Here is a 22,756-nt window from a genome sequence, read left to right on the forward strand (position 1 = left end):
AGAAGGGGCTTCGTTTACTAGGCAACCTAAGTAATTGGTTACCACAAGTATTTGGAATACATTGAACTCGTTGACAAAAGAGCCAATGGGGACGCATTTTCACAAGAAGTTCCGCGGTGGGTCTGTGTGAATTGTGCGATTATATTTGAGACTGGATTATAGAATCGAATGTCATCTATTAATGTACTTTTATAGCATTTATAAGGAGAAGCCATATCAGCCAGTGAAACTAATTGTTCTCACTTTGTAATATAACCTTCAGATTTGTCTGCCTGACTGTGGGGCTCTTTACCTGAATTATTAAAATGTTCTTGTGATCACAACAAAACTACTTATTTTGCTCAAACAGAGATATAAATTGTGTTTTCTTTGAAAAGATGGCCTGGCTGAGAATTGAACATTCAGTTTTGTGCCTGAGTGTGGCGCTGTTTACTGCAATTCTCTGGATTATTTTGTGACCAGAACAAAACCATTTCTTGTACTCAACTAGAGATTTAAATAAATGGTGTTTCTTACAAAAGACGCTGGACATTAAATGATAACTGAATTGACTCAGAAAAGTAACATAAGTAGGCCTACAGTATCACAGTGAGATCAAACAGGTGTGCCCTCTGATGCTATTGGACTGCGACTGAGTAAACCCTGGCCTGACACCTGGACGGTATGGCTGTTGAACAAGTTGAGACTAAAGTACTTGGTGTTACCTTAGATTGTAAACTGTAATGGTCAAAACATATAGATTCTATGGTTGTAAAGATGTGGAGAGGTTTGTCTGTAATAAAGAGATGCTCTGCTTTTTGCACCACACTCCCCAAAGCAAGTCCTGCAGGCTCTAGTTTTATCTCTTCTTGATTATTGTCCAGTCATATGGTCAAGTGCTGCGAAGAAAGACCTAGTTAAGCTGCAGCTGGTCAAGAACAGAGTCACACGTCTTGCTCTTCATTGTATTCAGAGGACTAATATTAATACGTGCATGGCAGTCCCTCTTGGCTAAGGGTTGAGGAAGACACTGCCTCACTTCTTATTTATATAAGAAACATTGGTTTGAAAATTCCAAATGGTTTGCACCGTCAACTTACACACACACTTACCCCACCAGACATGCCACCAGGGGTCTTTTCACAGTCCCCAGTTCCAGAACAAATTCATGGAAACGTAAAGTATTATACAGAACAATGCGTGCATGGAACTCCCTTCCATCTTATATAGCGCAAGTGAACAGCAAACCTGGTTTAAATAAACACCTCACGGCACAACGCCATTCCCCTATCTGACCTACTTGTTGAGTGTATGTACTGACATATATGTGTAACTGATATATGTACACACACACTACATGTTAATGTTTTTAAATGTCTGTAAATTGTAAAGTCTTTTGTCTGTAATGTATTTTTATTTTATGTCAGAACCCAGTAAGACTAGCTGTCGCCATTGGCTTCGGCTAATGGGGATTCTAATAAATAAAAAATTCAAAAATTACTGAGAAAGTACCTCAGCCATAGGGAAATCATTGGGGAAAGTCGTCACACTTCCAGTTTGCGCAAATCTTTATTTGATTTGCTGTAATACAGAGATAACGTGTAAAAGCATACATTCAATCTCACAATGTCTTCATTGCATTTTAATTGAAAATGAAGCAGTCTTCCTTTATTCACTATTTCAATAAGGAAAGGGCAATACCAGTATTAAATGGCCAGCAGGCTCAGAATATATCCATAATAACTATACAGAAAGTACTGGCAGTTCAAGACCATATGGACAGATGGCTTTGCCCAACGTTTTGGGGGGGATGCATGCCAGCAAAGCCACAACACAACACTAACCAACACATTAATTGCACTATAACAGTGACAAACAGTTGCCCACAAACTGTCAGGGCCTACATTAAGCTGTCCAAACAGCAGAGCTGTCTTTTCAGCACCGTGGAGTGAATTCTTACTACTGCTACACCTGGCTATCAGTGGAGCCTTGTCTAGCAGCGAAACAGTTCATTCAGCCTCGTTCACTGCCTTTTAAATTAAACATAGCTGATATGCGTGACTTGCTTAAACAAATGTGGTTTCTACTGATAGTTGAGATGTACAAACTATGGCATAAGGGGACAACGATCAGAAAATAGGTAATCTGTAATTTTGATTAAGAAATTCATGATCAAGCTAGGACAGACGTAGAATTCAGAACATGGGCCATTTTTACAGTATACTCCCTGTATACCAAGTCAGATCCATAGGATAAATAAAGGGGGCATATCAGCAGACAATGAAAGACATTTCTCTTAAACAGGCTATAGGCTAAATGTGCACCACCAAGTCAGAACAGTAGGCTAAATTATGAGGATTGAAAAGGGAGCAAATTATTAGGGTGAGGTACATGGGCTACTAACAGCTTACTACACAATATACACTTAGAATTACTTTCTTAGCTACAGTATAAATATCTCCCTGGCATATTACATAATGTATGCAGCAGCATACAATACATTTTTGAACTCACCTTGTTGTGCTGTGCTCACTTTAACAGGAATGTGGCGCGGCAGTCCTTGTGGGCAAATGTTGACATCACCTCTGGACTTATGGTGCTTTCAAGACAACTGTGAACTAAAAAAAACAAGGTCGAATCAGAGCTTTAGAAAGAGCTTGGAATTCCCGACTTGGAATTGCGAGTTGGATGAGGGTTCAAAATGTACTTTCCCAGTCTGGGGCTCGTTTTTTCCTCAAGGTCCCAGTTGTGTTGAATTCACTGAAGTCTGAGATTTCCTAGTTACGAGTTTTCAGTTGTTTTGAAAGCGGCAGAAGTCAGATTGACAGCATGAAGGTTTGTATTTTAAGTTTAGAAAAGAGCCCATTAAACCCAGACTTGGACCACACATCCACTCCACTGAATAGCAGGCTAGTGATTGCTTTGTAACCATAATGTCTATATATGTCCAGTGGCCGATTAGCACCGCTACGTTTTTAACTATAATTTGTCTTCCTATGATAAGAATTGAAAAGGATTTGCCAGAAGATTGTCGAAGTGATTCATGATGATGACTGCTTATCTAACTAGCTATCTAAGATTTTGAAAGAATGATGTTGACATGATCAGTCCCATCAAAGCTACGGTAGATATAATATGATTTTACAAAAATCAGGGATGTAAACAAATTAGTGTACAAAATTTGAGAGAAATAAGCTTTTTATGCATCTGGATATTTTCTGGGATCTTTTATTTCAACTCATGAAACATGGGACCAAATCTTTACATGTTATTTATATTTTTGTTCAGTATAGTTTTGTTTTGGTCACAAGATAATCCTGAAAATTGCGGTTAACAGCGGTGCTTCAACAAAGTACTGAATTAAAACATTTTAAGTCACTCTCTTATAATTAGTTTCTATGAGGATCTAGATTTTTAAGGCACTTGCTTGCAGTTCCTATTGCTTCCACTAGATGTCAACAGTCTTTAGAAATTGGTTGATGTTTTTCCTTTGAGAAATGAAGAAGTAGCCATTTCCTATCTGGGTGGATAGCCAAGTGTATTGTTGTGGTTGGGACGCACGACCTGAAAGCTTGCTCCACTTTGTTTTCGTCTTAAATTTGATCGATTATTGACATTTAAAAATACCTAAAGTTGGATTAGGAAAGTTGTTTGAAATATTTGGATCAAGTTCAACAGGTAACTGATTAGAAACTTTGTAGTCATGTTGCACGAGTTGGAACCGGTGTATTTTCTGAATCAAACGCGCCAAATAAATTGACATTTTGGGGATATCACGACGGAATTTATCGAATAAAAGGACCATTTGTGATGATTATAACGGGGCAGTATCTTTGTTTTAACCAAAACTGTTCTAATAACTGGGGGGCTTCAAATGAATCCTGGGCTGGCTTCAAATTAATCTTGGGCCCTTGGGATTTTACCAGGCAGTTCAGGTCAGACTGCACAAGACCATACCTCTCTGTAGAACTCCCCTGCTGAATTCCAGGCAGGTCATGGTTTCTGGTCTGGCGGCTGCTCCCTGGCGTTTGGCAGCGCCGTCCCTAGCAGCCTCCTTGTTGAGAATTAACTTCAGCCTCACGTGTTTTAGTGGCGAATCCCTTCTAGGTTCATCCCGGTCATCTTATTCAGATGGGCGGGTGGTGGTGGTTTTGGTCTTGATGTTGTCTGGTCGTTGATCTGCTCCGGTCCTGCAGGGGGATGAAGGACAAACCTTAGAGCAGGCTGTGAGAGCAAAATTGCAAGATTATGTTATAATACTTTTATTGCATCAAATGGTTGTTTTATGCAACAGAATAGAGGGTTCTTATAACTATTGTGTCTGTGTGAACTGAAAGTGGGCCTCTGGGAAATAACACTGACAGGAGATTTACAATGTCTTTTGGATGATAAAACCAAAAGAGACCGCATTCCAGAGCATGAGATAATGTTTCTGTTCTATATGGTACCAGGGAGACATGACCCCAGGGCCAGACCTTAGTCTCTACACAAAGATAACTGTTTTTACAGCAGATACTTATAATTCACAGCAGTCAGTATCTTTCATACAAATCTTAACCTTGTGACCCATTCCATACATCTGTTGTTCGTCATGTATCTTGGCTATAAAAGACCATTGTACCTTTGTCTCGGGGCTCTCAACGAATCATCTGAGGGTGATTCGTCGACCAGCCATCACTATCGTAGAGCACTCAATCGATTCACTTTATATGTGTGCGTTGTATTGACCTGTTCCCTTATTAATAAGTGAATAAAGATTTAGTTAAGTATATTTCTGACTTGTCTGATAAGTTTTTCTTTCCTCATTTGATAGTAAAGAAATTAACCACCACATTTGGCGGCAAGGATGGGATGTGAATCTTCACTTGGTGACCCCTCCTGACGACCTGGGTAAATCGTGCACGAGGGATCCCTCAAACTTGGGATCTCAGGGAGACCACACTTCGGGAACGGAGCAGATGGATCCACCCATGATCTGAGAGGCAGCGAGCCGAGTGGATACCACACCTTGAACTTACAGTGCATTGCGAAAGTATTCGGCCCCCTTGAACTTTGCGACCTTTTGCCACATTTCAGGCTTCAAACAAAGATATAAAACTGTATTTTTTTGTGAAGAATCAACAACAAGTGGGACACAATCATGAAGTGGAACGACATTTATTGGATATTTCAAACTTTTTTAACAAATCAAAAACTGAAAAATTGGGCGTGCAAAATTATTCAGCCCCTTTACTTTCAGTGCAGCAAACTCTCTCCAGAAGTTCAGTGAGGATCTCTGAATGATCCAATGTTGACCTAAATGACTAATGATGATAAATACAATCCACCTGTGTGTAATCAAGTCTACGTATAAATGCACCTGCACTGTGATAGTCTCAGAGGTCCGTTAAAAGCGCAGAGAGCATCATGAAGAACAAGGAACACACCAGGCAGGTCCGAGATACTGTTGTGAAGAAGTTTAAAGCCGGATTTGGATACAAAAAGATTTCCCAAGCTTTAAACATCCCAAGGAGCACTGTGCAAGCGATAATATTGAAATGGAAGGAGTATCAGACCACTGCAAATCTACCAAGACCTGGCCGTCCCTCTAAACTTTCAGCTCATACAAGGAGAAGACTGATCAGAGATGCAGCCAAGAGGCCCATGATCACTGGATGAACTGCAGAGATCTACAGCTGAGGTGGGAGACTCTGTCCATAGGACAACAATCAGTCGTATATTGCACAAATCTGGCCTTTATGGAAGAGTGTCAAGAAGAAAGCCATTTCTTAAAGATATCCATAAAAAGTGTCTTTTAAAGTTTGCCACAAGCCACCTGGGAGACACACCAAACATGTGGAAGAAGGTGCTCTGGTCAGATGAAACCAAAATTGAACTTTTTGGCAACAATGCAAAACGTTATGTTTGCCGTAAAAGCAACACAGCTGAACACACCATCCCCACTGTCAAACATGGTGGTGGCAGCATCATGGTTTGGGCCTGCTTTTCTTCAGCAGGGACAGGGAAGATGGTTAAAATTGATGGGAAGATGGATGGAGCCAAATACAGGACCATTCTGGAAGAAAACCTGATGGAGTCTGCAAAAGACCTGAGACTGGGACGGAGATTTGTCTTCGAACAAGACAATGATCCAAAACATAAAGCAAAATCTACAATGGAATGGTTCAAAAATAAACATATCCAGGTGTTAGAATGGCCAAATCAAAGTCCAGACCTGAATCCAATCGAGAATATGTGTAAAGAACTGAAAACTGCTGTTCACAAATGCTCTCCATCCAACCTCACTGAGCTCGAGCTGTTTTGCAAGGAGGAATGGGAAAAAATGTCAGTCTCTCGATGTGCAAAACTGATAGAGACATACCCCAAGCGACTTACAGCTGTAATCACAGCAAAAGGTGGCGCTACTAAGTATTAATTTAAGGGGGCTGAATAATTTTGCACGCCCAATTTTTCAGTTTTTAATTTGTTAAAAAAGTTTGAAATATCCAATAAATGTCGTTCCACTTCATGATTGTGTCCCACTTGTTGTTGATTCTTCACAAAAAAATACAGTTTTATATCTTTATGTTTGAAGCCTGAAATGTGGCAAAAGGTCGCAAAGTTCAAGGGGGCTGAATACTTTCGCAAGGCACTGTGTTATTTATTTAAAGCGAAACATGCAAATTCGAGTTTTTAAGAAAAGCCTGTTACATAGGCTCTGAGTGTGTATTCCTGTGTGAGGGGGGCACCTTGTAGGCATGAACAGGGCCGACTCAGTGGAGGATGACTTGAGAGTTAGTCGACTTAAAGACACCTATCGTTGGTCAGTTGTGGGCGACCTAGCCCATTCATGCGTGAGTTCCAAATATCTATAACGGTCGCCCTAGTGTGAGTTTTTTTATGCACGTGATGTTAGAATGTCTTCTCCATTCCAGAATGTGATTGATACGTAACAGTACATTTTATCCGCGCTGCCCTCAAACTAAAGCACGCAGCCTGTTTATATTTATAGGTTGTTTTAACTTCAATTTCAAATGATTTTCTAACAAGTTTTTATTTTCTAAAAACAGTTTGAATTTAGGTGTGTTCCGCCTCCTCATTCATTCACATAAAAATAGTCATTTTTACTTTTGCGGATAATTACATTTTTGGGACATTTCTGACACTGACAAAATTCCCCAAGCACTTCCCAATTGTTTGTGCAGTTCACGTCTGCAGCTCATCTCCCGTCAGAACAGGATCTGCACACGTGTTCACATTTTCCATTCCACATTTCTATTGTAGCGTACTGCATGTATGGAGCATAATATATTTGTGTATATTCTTTATCACCGCGGACACGTGAGGTAACGTTACTCATTGTATAACCTTTGTGGTGTTATAGTCAATCGTGCTTATGTAGCCACAATCTTCTATTAGCTCTGTAAAACAATGCTAAATGCGTCAGAGAAGTATTATCTTGTGTTGCATTTTGAAGCTACCATGGCCTTATGACTCCAAAGTGGTTCAGCGGTCAAAGGCACAGCACATCAGTGCTAGAGGCGTCACTACAGACTCCCTGGTTCAAATCCAGGCTGCGTTTCAATCAAAGTAAGTGCCTTATTACGTTATAATAGTTATAATAATAGTTTCCGTATGCCGTTTCTGCTGTAGCTGTAGATCATAATATATTCCTTATAACTGCGGACACGTGAGGTAACGTTGCACATTTTATAACCTTTGTGGTGTTATTGTCAATCATGCTTACCTAGCTACATTATTCTATTAGCTCTGTAAAACAATGCTAGTTGCGTCAGAAAACGATTAGCTTGTGTTGTATTTTGAAGCTACCCTGGCCTTATGACTCCCAAGTGGCGCAGCGGTCTATGGCAGTACAGACACCCTGTTTCAAATCCAGGCTGTATCACAACTGGCTGTGATTGGGAGTCCCATAGTGCAGCGCACAATTGGCCCAGCGTTGTCCGAGTTTGGCCGGTGTAGGCCATCATTGTAAATAATAATTTGTTCTTAAATTACTTGCCAAGTTAAATAAATAAAAAATATGACCATGGTTTGTTTATTTGGTCTATTCAGCATAGCTCTGTTCTGCCCTGCCTTGCCCCCTTGTGGAGCTCAAAAGTTAGTTTCTTACTGTTATAACTCAAATCTGTGATTTTGTCAATGCAATAAACTATTTTTTATAGCAGTGTTTATTATGTTACTTCTTTGTAGTATTGTTTTATTGCTATATCCTTATATTGTATTCTAATGAATAATTCGTCTTTATTCTGTACTTTCAGAAACCAGAAACATTATTTGCCAATATTATAACTGGAGCTGGACATCTTTGGAGCTGAAGAATGAGGACAGCTTTTGTATGCTAACGTACACTCTTTAACGGTTTTACTGGATGAAAACACAGCAAGAAAACACATATGCCAATATGTAATAGTCATCTATTTTATTGCAGTATTGGTAGTTGGTTCAACAACTTGTTTTACTAGAGGACAAAAAACTGAATATGCATAACCCATATTTAATATTCATGCAGTGACTGAACAACAACTGCATTTCCACCCCCATCTCTAAAGGCATAGTATCATGGCAAGTCACATGTCAGGTCACCTGTCAGGTCAGTCAGTCACTTATTGCTGCAGATGTGCTCAATAATGCTTGAGCATGTGATACTCCTCAAAGCATGGTGAAATACATAGAGGTGTATCACAAGCTAAACACATGTATTTTGTCATCTTCCTCTGCTTACTTCTCCTGGCACCAGACAGGCAGACTTTGCAATGCCTCCGTGTGTGACTACCTTGAGAAGCAGTTTGAGGGACTTTGCAGGGAAAATGCCGTGCAAGGAGGCGTAGGGGATTGTCTACAGCAGGATGACCCCCAGTGGATGGGCGCCGAGGGGTGTGGTGCTCCTCTAGCAGCTCTCTCATGAGGTTCTCTCTGTATTTTTGGTAGGTAATTACTTTACCTAAGAGGGAGTGGGGAGGATGAGGAAAGTTAGAGGATGATGAGGCAGTGGGTAGGTGGGTGAGATATTGTCACTATAGTTGCATAATGGATTTGTATGTGAACTGTACATCCAATTACAAAAATACCTTGTTCAGTAATCATCTCACCTGTTAGTTGGCGGTGAACTATGCTGCCGTTGAGGACAGCAGTATCGATCAGATGGAAAAATATATTCTTATACCACTTGGTCGTTTTCCGAGTGCATTCCACAAAGCTGTTTATCATGTCCGCGTTATCCACGGCCCCCATTTTGAGGTTATAATCAAGCATACAATCTGGTTTGATCAATCTCTCTCCGGTCAGGTGGTCCACCTTCCCTGTGGCTGACATTGTTGCTGTATGGACAGTGGAGAGGACATGGACGTCTCGCCTGCATCCGAATGCCGGCATCCCCTTCCGGTTCGACCTGACTGTGCCACAGGCCCCTGTGCTGTTGGAGAGCAGATGCTGGAAGAGTGTGGGACTGCTGTACCAATTGTCCACGTACAAAGTGTGTCCCTTGCCGAGATGAGGAGCCAGCATGGTCATCACCACGGACCCGGACACCCCAAGCCCCTCATAATGTTGGATGTCAGTGGTGGACCCTGTGTAAACCAGTATTCTCCTAGGGAGTTCTTCTACTTCCTCAGTGGACAAGGGAAATTCAGATTCAGGGTTCTCAATGACTACAAGGTTGGGGGGCAGCTCCTCACTGTCAGAATCTGATTCCTGACTTTCATACTCAGACTCATTATCAGAATTTTAAAAAATCTCCAGAATTTCCACATTTGTGAGTTGTCTCCTTTTGAAAGACATTGTTAATGCTACAGCTTAGCTCACTAGCAACATACATAAACAACAACACTGAATGGCGCAGAGTGGGAGGTTATGTGGTTGACTGCCAGCACGCGCCACTTGTGTCAATAAATCACTATCAGAAAATGTTTTGTGTGGCAATTATTTGTGTATTTACGGTTTTATTCACATGTTTTCAATTCTAGGTGACAAATCATGCATTCCGATTCTTGCACAGATTGTAATGGGCACATATTATGTGTGTAAAATACTTTTTTGAAGGTTGTACTGATTATGATGAGCTAAGCGAATTCCAGCTGTGTAGCCATGTTTGTTGACATACAATGCATTCTGGGATTCACGTCTGTTTGACCAAAGATGTTATAACAAAATGAGGTGAGTAAGAGTTCACAAATTTTTTGAGGACTTCCGGAAATTAATGGTGGGATGTGAACGACGGTAGATGACACACCCCTTCAACATGCATACTATAAACAGACCAAACTCATCTCGTCTTCTCTTATTATCTTCAGTTTCTGTGAGGAAAAAATGCATGGCTGCGCGCTGAAACTAATCGTTGGATTACTTTCGATTTCTATAAAGTGTTTTACCTAGTTATTTCGATCAATGGTGAGCTCACCCGTGATGTGATTAATTATATATTGCTATTAGCTAATTCATATTGTAGTTTATGTCAGCCGAGAGTTAGAAAATATGACTGCTTGTGTTGGGTCAATCTTTCCTCAGCTAGGACAAATGTAGCCTACATTTTTCCGGTTAGGATGATTGTGTTATGCTATATTTACTTCTGTGAATATCTGAACAATGCATCCAAAAATAAACTGCTGACATTCTGGACATAACTTTGTAAAGACTGTGTTTGTGTAAATAGTTTCTGAAAAAAGTGTGGTCAGCTCAAACGCTGATTGTTGCGTCATTCGAAACTGCCGTTCTAAACAAGCATTCTAATGAGTGTTCTAAACACACGGGTGTGATCGTACGCTTCAGGGACCACTGTAGAAGGATCACACCCGTGTGATGGTACTTGTGAAAGGGCTAGAGCCGTCCTGACACTGAATTGATTACAGTGGGGATTGGTGCGGTCTGTAGGGGTGAGGGGCCAGGGTGACTGGGTTCTGTGTGAAGCATGGTACCTGGTGAAACCCTATTGGAAGAAGGACCTCATTCTGAAAAGTGTCTGTGTGACCATCTAAGTGACCCTCAGAAATTGTGAATTCCAATTATTTTAAATGTGCTAGCCAGGTATGCCATTTAGCGTTAAGGACAAATCACCTTTAATCAAATCTGCTTTCTCTGTCTGGAATACCCTGCCATCAGACACACAAAACTGTACCACCTATCATACCTTCAAAAATAACATGAAGACATGGCTAAAGGCCAATCAGAATAGTGAAAATAATCCCTAGCTGTGTATTTCCGCTTTCCATGTTGTCTGTAGCTAGTGAGCCGTGGAAACACTTTGCTGCTTTTTTGTTTCTTTTTTGCGTGCTATGTGTTGCTTGTTCTATGTGCTCACTGCTCCTTGATTGTCTGTATTGTTATTGAAATTGTTTTTAATAACCCGCCCAGGGACTGCGGTTGAAAATTAGCCAGCTGGCTAAAACCGTCACTTTTACTGAAACGTTGATTAATGATTACTGTCCCTGTAAAAATACAAATAAACTCAAACGGCAATCCACTTTGTTCAATGTTCCACGTAATGGAAACAGATTATAATGTTAGAATACATTAACTTCCTGCTCAAATTCACTGGTGTTACCTAAACGATGAAAACCAACAACAGTAATCAGAAATTATCACAGAATGTTTCCGATTCAACTATGCAGATCTCTACTGCAAATGTCCCACTGAATCCCTTACAGCCCGATATAGCCCAGCAAGCACAACTAACTCTTCTATTCTTACCAGTAGGACAAAAATATAATCCATTCTCAATTAACGTTCTGCGCTTACCTGTATCGTAAGGTTAAAAACAAACTTGACAACTTTCTCTTCTTTTTCGGATTCACACGTATGAAATGTCCAAGACTTTAATACCTCTTCAGTGTAGGGGGCAGTATTTTGATGTTTGGATGAAAAACATACCCAAATGAAACATGAAACACAATATGCATATAATTGTCAGATCAGGATTGAAAACACTCTAAAGTTTCCAAAACTGTCAAAATATTGTCTGTGAGTATAACAGAACTGATATTGCAGGCGAAAACCTGAGGAAAATCCAACCCGGAAGTGCTGTTTTTCCTGAAAGCTCCCTGTTCCATTGCCTGCATTTGCTCCATTTAAAGGGATATCAACCGGATTCCTTTTCCTATGGCTTCCCCATGGTGTGAACAGTCTTTAGACATAGTTTCAGGCTTTTATTTTTAAAAATAAGTGAGAAAGATCACATCGCGTAATTGTATGGCTGGGTGCCAGCAGCGTTTTGCATGCGCAACAGCTTGGAACAAACATTTTCTCTCTCTCTCCTATTGAAGAAGCTACAGTCCCGGTTGAAGTATTATCGATTATATTTTGTAAAAACAACCTGAGGATTGATTATAAAAAACGTTTTACATGTTTCTACGAACTTTACGGATACTATTTGGAATTTTCGTCTGCTCCGTCGTGACCGCTCGAGCCTGTGGATTTTTGAACATAACGCGCCAACTAAATGGAGGTGTTTTGGATATAAAAAGTATCTTTATGGAACAAAAGGAACATTTACTGTGTAACTGGGAGTCTCGTGAGTGCAAACATCTGAAGATCATCAAAGGTAAGCAATTTATTTTATTGCTTTTCTGACTTTCAATCCCAATATACTTGGCTGCTAGCTGTTTGTAATGTTTTGTCTACTGAGAGAGATGTCCTTACATAAATGCTTGGTATGCTTTCGCCGAAAAGCTTTTTTGAAATCTGACACGACAGGTGGATTAACAACAAGCTAAGCTGTGTTTTGCTATATTGCACTTGCGATTTTATGAAAATGTGGCGCTCTGCAATTCAGCGGAGGTTGACGAAAATGATCCCGGTAACGGGATGGGTGAATCAAGAGCTTTTAACTTCTTGGTGACGGGGGCAGTATTGAGTAGCTTGGATGAATAAGGTGCCCAGAGTAAACTGCCTGCTACTCTGTCCCAGATGCTGATATATGCATATTATTAGTAGTATTGCATAGAAAACACTCTGACGTTTCTAAAACTGTTTGAATGTCTGTGAGTATAACAGAACTCATATGGCAGGTGAAAACCTGAGACAAATCCAACCAGGAAGTGGGAAATCTGAGGTTTGTAATTTTATTTAAATGATTGCCTATCCAATATGCTGTGTCTATGGGTCCAGATTGCACTTCCCAAGGCTTCCAGCAGATGTCTTTAGAAAGTTGTTTGAGGCTTCTATTGTGGAAGGGTGTCGAATAAGAGCTGTTTCAACAAGTGGACTATGCTTTGGCCAATCAGTTGTTTACTGCGCGGTCACGCGGGTGCGCCGTTCCCACTTTTTCCTCTGTAATGAATACGCTATTGTCCGGTTGGAATATTATTGAAGATTTATTATAAAAAGACCCTAAGGATTGATTGTAAATATCATTTGACATGTTTCTACACACTGTTATGGAACTCTTTTGACTTCTTGTTTGGATTTTGCGCTCACGCATTGTGCCTTTGGAATAGTGAACTAAACATGCAAACAAAACGGAGGTATTTGGACATAAATATGGACGTAATCGAACAAAACAAACATTTCTTGTGGAAGTAGGAGTCCTGGGAGTGCATTCCGACGAAGATCAGCAAAGGTAAGGGAAGATTTCTAATGCTATTTATGACTTTTGTTGACTCCACATTTTGGCGGGTAACTGTATGGCTTGCTTTTGTGGCTGAACGCTGTTCTCAGATTATTGAATATTGTGCTTTTGAAGCAAAGCTTTTTTGAAATCTGACACAGCGGTTGCATGAAGAACAAGTTTATCTTTAATTCTATGTAAAACATGTATCTTTCATCAAAGTTTATGATTAGTATTTCTGTTATTTGATGTGGTTCTCTGCAATTTTTCCGGATGTTTTGGAGGCATTTCTTAACATGGCGCCAATGTAAATGGAGGTTTTTGGATATAAATATGAACTTGATCGAACAAAACGTACATGTATTGTGTAACATTGAGTCCTGGGAGTGTCATCTGATGAAGATTGTCAAAGGTTAGTCATTCATTTTATCCATATTTCTGCTTTTTGTGACACCTCTCTTTGATTGGAAAATGGCTGAATGCTTTCTGTAACTAGTTGCTGACCTAACGTAATAATATGTTCTGCTTTCGCCGAAAAGCCTTTTTGAAATTGGACACTGTGGTTGGATTAACGAGAAGTGTATCTTTAAAATGGTGTAAAATACTTGTATGGTTGAGAAATTTTAATTACGAGATTTCTGTTGTTTTGAATTTGGCACCCTGCAATTTCACTGGCTGTTGGCGAGGTGGGACGCTAGTGTCGTGTCTTTGGCTATGCCGGATTAAGTGATATGACATGCTATTCTATAAAATAATTTATCTGTAATTAAAATCACCTGATTGAGCTAATCTTGTAAATGTAATTAACTGGAGAGTCGGGCAGCACAAAATAATATTTATAGAGCTGTTATCTTCCGAATAAACTCTTAAAGACCTAGTAATATTTTACATCAATAGTAGTCAATATTAATCGTCCTCTTAATTCAGTCTCATCTGAAAGTTGTAAATTCTTGGTTATCTGCACGAACCCTGGCTAACAATTGAATCAGCAATACAAAATTGGGTTGAATCATTTATTTACTAAATACCTAACTAATCACACAAAATTACACATACAAATAATTAAATCATAACTTGATTACAAATTACGTCATAAAGGAAAACGTCCCTAGCGGGCGGAACAGATATGACAGCTGGTTACACAAATGAAAAGAGGCTGGGTTTGAGTAAAAGAGCGGGAAGACTGAGGAAAAAGGGAAAGAAGCTGTGCTATCGTAAATACAGTATCTTATGCATTCTAAATTACCGCCCATTTGGAAAAGGAAAATGCAATAAATATTTACTCTGAGCTGCGCTTTGGTAGGTTGGTGGTAGATGGAAGGCCGTGTTGCCCAACCGAGTCCTTTGAAGAATGTCTCTGGTTGTCAATTGGATACGTTGTAGTAACGTCATTGGGTGATAGACGGTATACTCTGTCTGTTCCTTCCTAACCCTCGTTGCATCTGCTGTTGCTAACTCAACGACTAGGAGGTATCACTTCTGTAGTGAATAAGAGTTCAAAGTTCATACCATTCGCAACCAAAGCTCATGCTGATGTTGGCTTCGTTCTGTAGTTATTATCTGAACCATTCTGACATCGGACCGTCGTCTTACATCCTCGGAACAGGAGGTTATATTGTCGTCAAGGGCTTATATAGGAAGGGAGAGGAGGGCGTGTTTGAACAGTTTTATAGCCCATGTCCCTCCACAGGGACGGGCCACTGATTGAGTAGCCCTATCTTATGAAAACCCAAATCTCACATTTTAGAAGCTAAAATCACATTTCATCCCATCACAAATAATTTCATATTCAAACATTTAAATTGAACAACAATTCCATGTGAATCCGATAACTCTGATGTGTAGACTTTCCACTGTAGAGTTTATGTCATCTTGTCATTGATGAGAATGTCTCAGATGACAACCGAACTGACATCATATTCATTAAGTACCACCGCATATGTTCCATTGGTTGGATTACCAGAATATAGTTAATTTCCCCCCACCTTCTGATGTTCCCAGAATCTCTATGTTAACCAAGGGTTTTGTAAATGTAACCTCAGTAGGGTAGAGAGAGAAAAAAGGGGGGAAGAGGTATTTATGACTGTCATAAACCTACCCCCCAGGCCAATGTCATGACACTAGCGTCCCGAACGATCCCAGAGAGGTTAATCCCGCAATGATAATTTGTTTGATGGATACCCTAGGCTTTATACAATGTTATAATTTACATCGAGATTCCATCTTAATTCTCTCTAACTTTATGGGAAAATGGGAAAAGGTTTATTCACTAAATCTAGCAACTCCCCTCATACTAATTGTCATCCAAGGGCAGTTTTATTTCAAATGTAGTACCCGGATGGAAAAAGTACAATAAGCGTTTTATAGTTACATCGTTAGGGTAAGTTACCCGAAAGTGGACACGCTCCAATCAGTTTCTGAGACAATTGCCCAGACTTTGTAGACAGTTTAATAATGCTTAAACCTCATCTTTATCAAATTATCCATTAAGATACCAATTCAAACCCTACGTACGTCTACGTATTGGTTGTTTAAGTTGCATCTCATATTCCTAGTATTACTTTGTCAAATCTCTAGAAAATCGATTACACACGCATACAATTCATCATATTTTCATATCTTCACAGAATCCACATAAAACGTAAGAAATTCTTAGGTACTCACATCTGTCACGTTCTGACCTTAGTTCCTTTGTTTTGTCTTTGTTTTAGATGGTCAGGGCGTGAGTTGGGTGGGCAGTCTGTGTGTTTTTCTATGTTGGGGTTTTGAGTTCGACCTAATATGGTTCTCAATCAGAGGCAGCTGTCAATCGTTGTCCCTGATTGAGAATCATACTTAGGTAGCCTGGGTTTCACTGAGTTGTGGGTGTTTGTTTCCGTGTGAGTGTTTTGGTCCACACGGTACTGGTTCAGTTTTCGTTTTGTTCACATCATTTATTGTTTTGTATTTCAGTGTTCAGTTAATTTTGAATATATCATCATGAACAGTTACCACGCTGCGCTTTGGTCCGACCATTCCATTTGTGTTTTCAAGGGCTCTCCACAGCTTCAAAGCAGCTCTCCAAATACACTACCAGCGGAACCAAAAATGTTTACTTTTGTTTCCCGGACAATGACCGGTTCTCTAACCTTCCAGAGAACATGGCAAAATCGAGCCTCCTTGGAACTATAGACCTTCCGCTGCTTTCTAAAAAATCATACTGCTCTCAATACCATTTCGTGATATTCTATGATGGGCAGTGAAGGAACAGAACTCCAAGATAATTACATCAAAGCTTATTATCGAAATTTCAGTCATCTGATTAAGCATATTTCATATGTTACTATCCAAACATCAGATTAAGACTCATCTCCACATTCACACAACTCTCATATCACAGTTACACAATGCCATTCCTAAACATACCTAATCAATTAGTTTTTTTTCCCGACAATATTGTAACCTGCAGGAATATTTTCTCATTTCTATCTCATGGTTAGTTCCTTGGATAATGCAACTCATACATTTACATCTTTCAAAACTTCTAAAATGGGGTACAGGTTTAAAACAATTACAGGTGCACCTTACTATCTAAAACTATATCGTCAATGGTCTTAACTAGTTCACACAGATTCCGGAAGTTAGAGCTAGGCGTCCCGCTAGCGGGACAACTTCCGGTGAAACTAGAGGGCGCGCAATTCAAATAAATAATCATACAAATTACGGATATTAAACATGTACACGTGTCTTATATCAATTGAAAGGTTAAATTCTTGTTAATCTAACTGCACTGTCTGATTTACAGTAGCAATTACAGCAAAAGCATGCCATGCGATTGTTTGAGGACGGTGCCCCACATCAAAATATTTTTCCACCAGCACAGGTTTCATAAATTCACAAATAGCGATTAAATATTCACTTACTTTTTGAAAATCTTCCTCTGATTTCTCATATAAAGGGTCCCAGCTATAACATGTAGTGTCGTTTTGTTAAATAAAAACCTTCTTTATATCCCAAAAAGTCTGTTTAGTTGCCACCATCGTTTTGAGTAATCCACTCGTTCAACATGCAGATAAAGGAATCCAAAAAGCTCCCGCTAAACTTTGTTAAAACAAGTTAAAATACGTTTCTATTTAATCCTCAGGTACCCTAAAATGTAATTAAACTCTAATATTTCATATGGAAAGAAGTATGTTCAATAGGAAAACGATATTAGCAGGTGCGCATCCTCTTCGTCACGCATGCACAGACTGATTTCCAAGTCTGTATCCCAGTACTAAAACATAATTCTTCCTCGTTTGGGAAGAAACAAGCCTGAAACATTGAACAAAAACTACGGACATCCAGTGGAAGCCATAGGAATTGCATACTGGGAGCTGGATTACATTTTTTCCCTTTACGTTCTAATGGAAGAGTATGGGCTCTCAAAAAACAATTCTGGTTGTTTTTTCTTTGGATTATCTCCTACCATATCTATTGTGTATAGTTTCCTACATTATTTGAACATTTCTACAAACTTCAGAGTGTTGTCTTCCAATGGTACCAAGTATATGCATATCCTGGCTTCAGGGCCTGAGCAACAGGCAGTTTACTTTGGGCATGTCAAGTCAGGCGGAAATGGAGAGAAATAGACCCTAGCCTGAAGAATGAACCTCTCTTGGCTCTTGTATGGAGGCCAATAACATTTGTCCTTGGTGCATCAGGTTTTCGAGATGACAGCTAAACTGTCATCTTCGTTCAGGAAATTAACCACAGCAAATATGGTACTGTGAACAAAAAAGCAAATAAGGGCACTCAATTAGATTAGTTTTCTCAAACATTTCACAATTGTAACATCTAATTAAGTTTAAGAAAATCTAATCTAGTTGAAGAAAATCCCTTCAAGTAAATAATACATTTTCTGTAATGTCTTTTACTGACAATTTACCTTGAAAAGAGATAACAGGAAAACATTTACAAATATATACAGTATATTGCTGCTTTGCATCCTACAAATGGAGCAATGGCATCTCAGCAAAGCCTCCTTTGCACGGGAGTAGATTAAACTTCCGTAGCACGTTTGTGGCTCAAGTGAAAAGAAGTTCATCCTTCAATCCAGAGAGATGGAAAATATCAAGCAGCGATGATGACAGGGTTTATGGGAAAGGTCTGTCTTGTTCCTAAATGTTTTGTACACAATCAAAGTTTTCCTCCACCAGCAGGTTTTGCACTAGGACAACTTCCTTGTTCCTCAACTGGACACAGTTATTCCCAGTGGACATCTGCACAGAGAAGTGAGTGAACTGCATTTTTTTAATACTGCTCTTTCACTGTTAGACCATTTGGAACTGGGCCATTGTCATGCTGCTTTTGTAGTGTTTTCTCAGCATCTGACTGTGTTGCCCTCATGGCCTCTCTTTCTAACAGCCTCCATATAACCTGCTCTAAAAGGCTTGTTTTGTTTTCTTATCATTCTTTTTAACTGGCCAAGAAAATGATGGAAGGGCAAGCAAGAGATATTGTCAGGATCACCAAATGCTTGTGCTTCCGAGACTGACATGGGTCAGGCAATGCATGTTATATGTTATGTTTTCCTTCACATACAGGCAGCTGCAGTGGTCCACAAACAAAACCAGGAGGTTTCCAGCATAGTCTGTGTGGTCTGCACACTAGGATACACTTAGGAAGATGGTCATGGGAACTGCAAGCAACATGAAGTTTTCATACATCACCCTTGGAATATTTCCTTTTAAACAGACAGGCCCAGTGTACAAGAGAAATGTACCAAACTCCGTTGCCTTCCAACGGCCAGACTCATTCAGTGATCTGGGTTTTCTGTTGATTTCTGGTGGAGTGTGAGGTCTTAGGTCAGTCAACTGTGAAGATACATTTCTGACAACAGCTGGACCTAAACAGGTTTTCAGTGGCCCTTTCTGCCATAGAGTTATCAGATTCCGTGTAACTCCCAAACATACCAGGTGCATGTAGTCAAGAGGAAACGGTGTCACCAAACCAATTGACAATGATCCCAAAGGTGTTGTCCCAATGAAATGAGAGTCATCAGTCAAATCATCAAAAGTGTTGTGGTTGGACCTCAGAGGAGCTGTTATTTCTGGGAAGGTAATACGATTCAGGTAGTAGGCTCCCTTTTGACAGCCATAGTAGTATGTACCTTTTGCATTTCTGACAAAGGCCATTGCTTGTGCGCCACATGTAATGGCAGAGATTTGGACTTGAAGATTTCTGTCTCAAAAAAAAAGTTTATTGCTGCTGCATTTCCTCAACAGAGTCATGCAAGAAATCAAGACTGGTTGGATGTAGTATTGTTAACCTATACCTAATACCATATCTTAATTTGTGTATTGTTGTGAAATAAAGATGCATTTCCTGTCATTTTTGTTCTATATTCACCAAAACTCTCCTCCACAATGCCCAAGATTACTGAATAGGTTACTTAAAAGTGAAAGTATGCAAGCTATCTACTTGTAAGAACACACAAAAGTAGTGGAACTTGCTATATCATTGAAATTGCATTATGATTACAAAATGTTGAACCAGACAAAGCTGAATGGTACAGTTCAATTCTTGTCAAATCCGTGTGGTTTATATTTAAATATATATGTATTGTTTTCAGCAATAGTAGCAGTACTTATTCAATTCATGAGAAGGTGTTACAGAGGGTCGCACACATTGGTCTGCATTTCGACATGCCGAAGTTCCTCCACTGAAGGTAAGACCTCCACCTAGCATAGCGGCCTGCCGCTCAAGAAACGCTAGTGGGCCGATCATTCTTAGCTGGGATATATACTTTCTTTTGCTGAAATGTTGTGGAATCAACATTGATTCAATTAGTTTTTGCCCAGTGGGTTGAGACCATTCACATTTTTACTTTCATCAATGTGGCCTATTTGACCTGTAATGCACAGCAAATACAAATGGCAGTAATTATTTCTCGTAAAATGTACACAGACAGTTTTCGAAATAGGAAGCAGGCAGTCCAGAAAAAATATATAGAATTATTGTCTGCCTGCATCCAGGCCTGTTTCCTCAAGGCACATGCGCAAGAAAGCTACATTCACTGTCAGTGCAACGCATTGTATTCCTTATATAATAACTACAGACCTTGGCCTACTGTATAACCGTACAATAATCAGGATATGGCCTTATCTTTCTACTTCAGGTGTTGGGTTTGCGTTGATATTTTACCCAGACAAGCTCTGCTACGCTTGACTAGACTATTTTACACGCACACGATGGCGCAATGGGACTGCATTTCCTAACGGTGTCGTCAACGAAAACTCCCGTTTCAACATCCACTGTGCAAATGTTTTCCCACTGGGAATATTGCTTGATGAGAGCCGTAGGCATTTTATCCTACTTATACAAATACATGTCAGTTTGTCTCTAAGAGTGTGAGTAAGAAATATGGTTCTGTTTTCTCTTAGTATTTCCGAACTAATGTTGAATGATCGTATTACCTCCCTGGTATAATTCGCAAGCATCTTTGAGATAGTTTATAATATTCTAGCCTGTAGTCTTTGAAAGTAATGTCCTTTGAAAACTACAGATAAGACTAGCCCAGGCTACATCGTCTTTATGTAGGCTGTCATGGTGTGGCATGTCCAACCCACAGTAGGCTATCAGTGCCGTACAATTGCCAGTTTGAAATTGTAACACACCAAATAAAATCTGATGCTGGCTGCAACCTGGTGTCAGAGAATGTTGTATTATTATGTACGTAAACCGAGATATTTGTGGTTCTGTTACGTTTCATATGGTATGTATTGATTTGTGGATGTCCACCACCCATTTCTTCTGATATATTATGCATTAAAATTCGTATTATATGTTACAAATGTGAAAGTTTTGTGCAATATGTTATGAATATGAAATGTATGATGTGTACAAATTCTAGCTAGGTGGCTAGCTGGCTAACGTTAGCTAGGCTTGGGGTTAAGGTTAGGTTTAAGTTTATGAGTTAGGTTAAAGAGTTAGGGTTAGAGGAAGGGTTAACTAAAATGATTGGGTTTAGGGGAAGGGTTAGCTAAAGGGGTTAAGGTTAGGGGAAGGGTTAATTAACTAACATGCTAAGTAGTTTCAAAATAGCTAAAAAGCTAAAGTTGTCCATGATGAGATTCAAACCCTCATCCTCTCGGTTGCTATACTTTGTGTTGTACGCCAACCCATACAACCCAACCAACCATCCCACTTTCATTTTTTCCTTAAGTAACCATCTGTCTTATGTAACCAAACCAAACATAACATATCATAATAATATTTACCTATTTATGTTGACTATGTTACGTATAGTGTATGAGACCAGCCTGGCTATGCATGTCTTGAGGGAAGGAACATGCCACCATGCACTCTTTGGGCTAGGCAAACACTCTGAGCATGAATTATATGAATTCGTCCTAAATAGTCCCTGCACACGTTTTCATGTGTGGTCATGGGTTATGGTGATTTGAAACAGTCAATTGAAATAAACTGCTCAGTATGTACAGCAACAACTAACAAACATCAGAGAAGCATTAGGTAGCACAGAGTTGGAAAACCAATCACCGTCGTGTGGGAGTACTGGGTGATTCCACGAGACAAGAAACGCGCTCGGGCTTCCTGTGGTGTTTTTTCAGCACTATGAGCACAAGCTTGCGCCGCATTGGTGTGGCAGTGAGAGCGCGAAGGACCTGATCTGAGTAACCCGCAGGTAAGTCCTACTTAATTGTTGAATTTCTAATAACTATTTATTCTGCGATATGAATCATGTTATTTTTTTTAATGTGTTTCGATTTTTTTGTTTTTATCCTCTACTTTAGCGATAGCCTACAGACTTGAAATTGAGAAGATCAGTTTTCGACACTCACGTTTACAGTCATTCACCCAAAGTCACATTTTGACCTGTTAACACAGGGTATGCTTGTGATATGTCTTTCTGGTAGATACTCAAAAACATGGTCAAAAAAGTGGCCCCATTGAAGGAAACACTGATGCAAAAAAAATGCATGTTAATTTTGTGTCGTTATGCATGTTTCCAGCGCATTTCTGTCATCATCAACAGAGTCCAAATCGATCGAAAGGGAGAGAAAGTAAAAGTTAAGAAATGTACAATGCAAACCACTGAATATACTATCTGATAAAACAATCCCAGAGTGACATTCTCACCTTTCAATCATCATGCTCATTGATCATATTGCACCTTCATCACAAGTGTACATTTTTTTATTTTGAAAATAGGGGGGGGGGGGGCACTGCAGTGTGCAATCAATTCTAAAAACAATTCCA

The 22,756-nt window shown here is 39.7% G+C and overlaps 1 protein-coding gene and 1 long non-coding RNA gene across 2 annotated transcripts in view; both read left to right on the top strand.

Annotated features, from left to right (window-relative positions):
• Positions 1–22,756, top strand: part of LOC149985165 (uncharacterized) — a 529,398-nt gene that overhangs the window by 55,387 nt on the left and 451,255 nt on the right. The gene's annotated exons all lie outside the window — the stretch shown is intronic.
• LOC110492752 (metabotropic glutamate receptor 8) overlaps positions 21,811–22,756 on the top strand; it is a 212,935-nt gene continuing 211,989 nt past the window's right edge. The window contains exon 1 of the mRNA XM_021567226.3: positions 21,811–22,181. The gene's annotated coding sequence lies outside the window, so the exon portion shown is untranslated. The remainder of the gene's footprint in view (positions 22,182–22,756) is intronic.

Source organism: Oncorhynchus mykiss, chromosome 2, assembly GCF_057628025.1.
Source record: "Oncorhynchus mykiss isolate SJ-2025 chromosome 2, ASM5762802v1, whole genome shotgun sequence".
In the NCBI taxonomy this organism is placed as follows: Eukaryota; Metazoa; Chordata; class Actinopteri; order Salmoniformes; family Salmonidae; genus Oncorhynchus; species Oncorhynchus mykiss.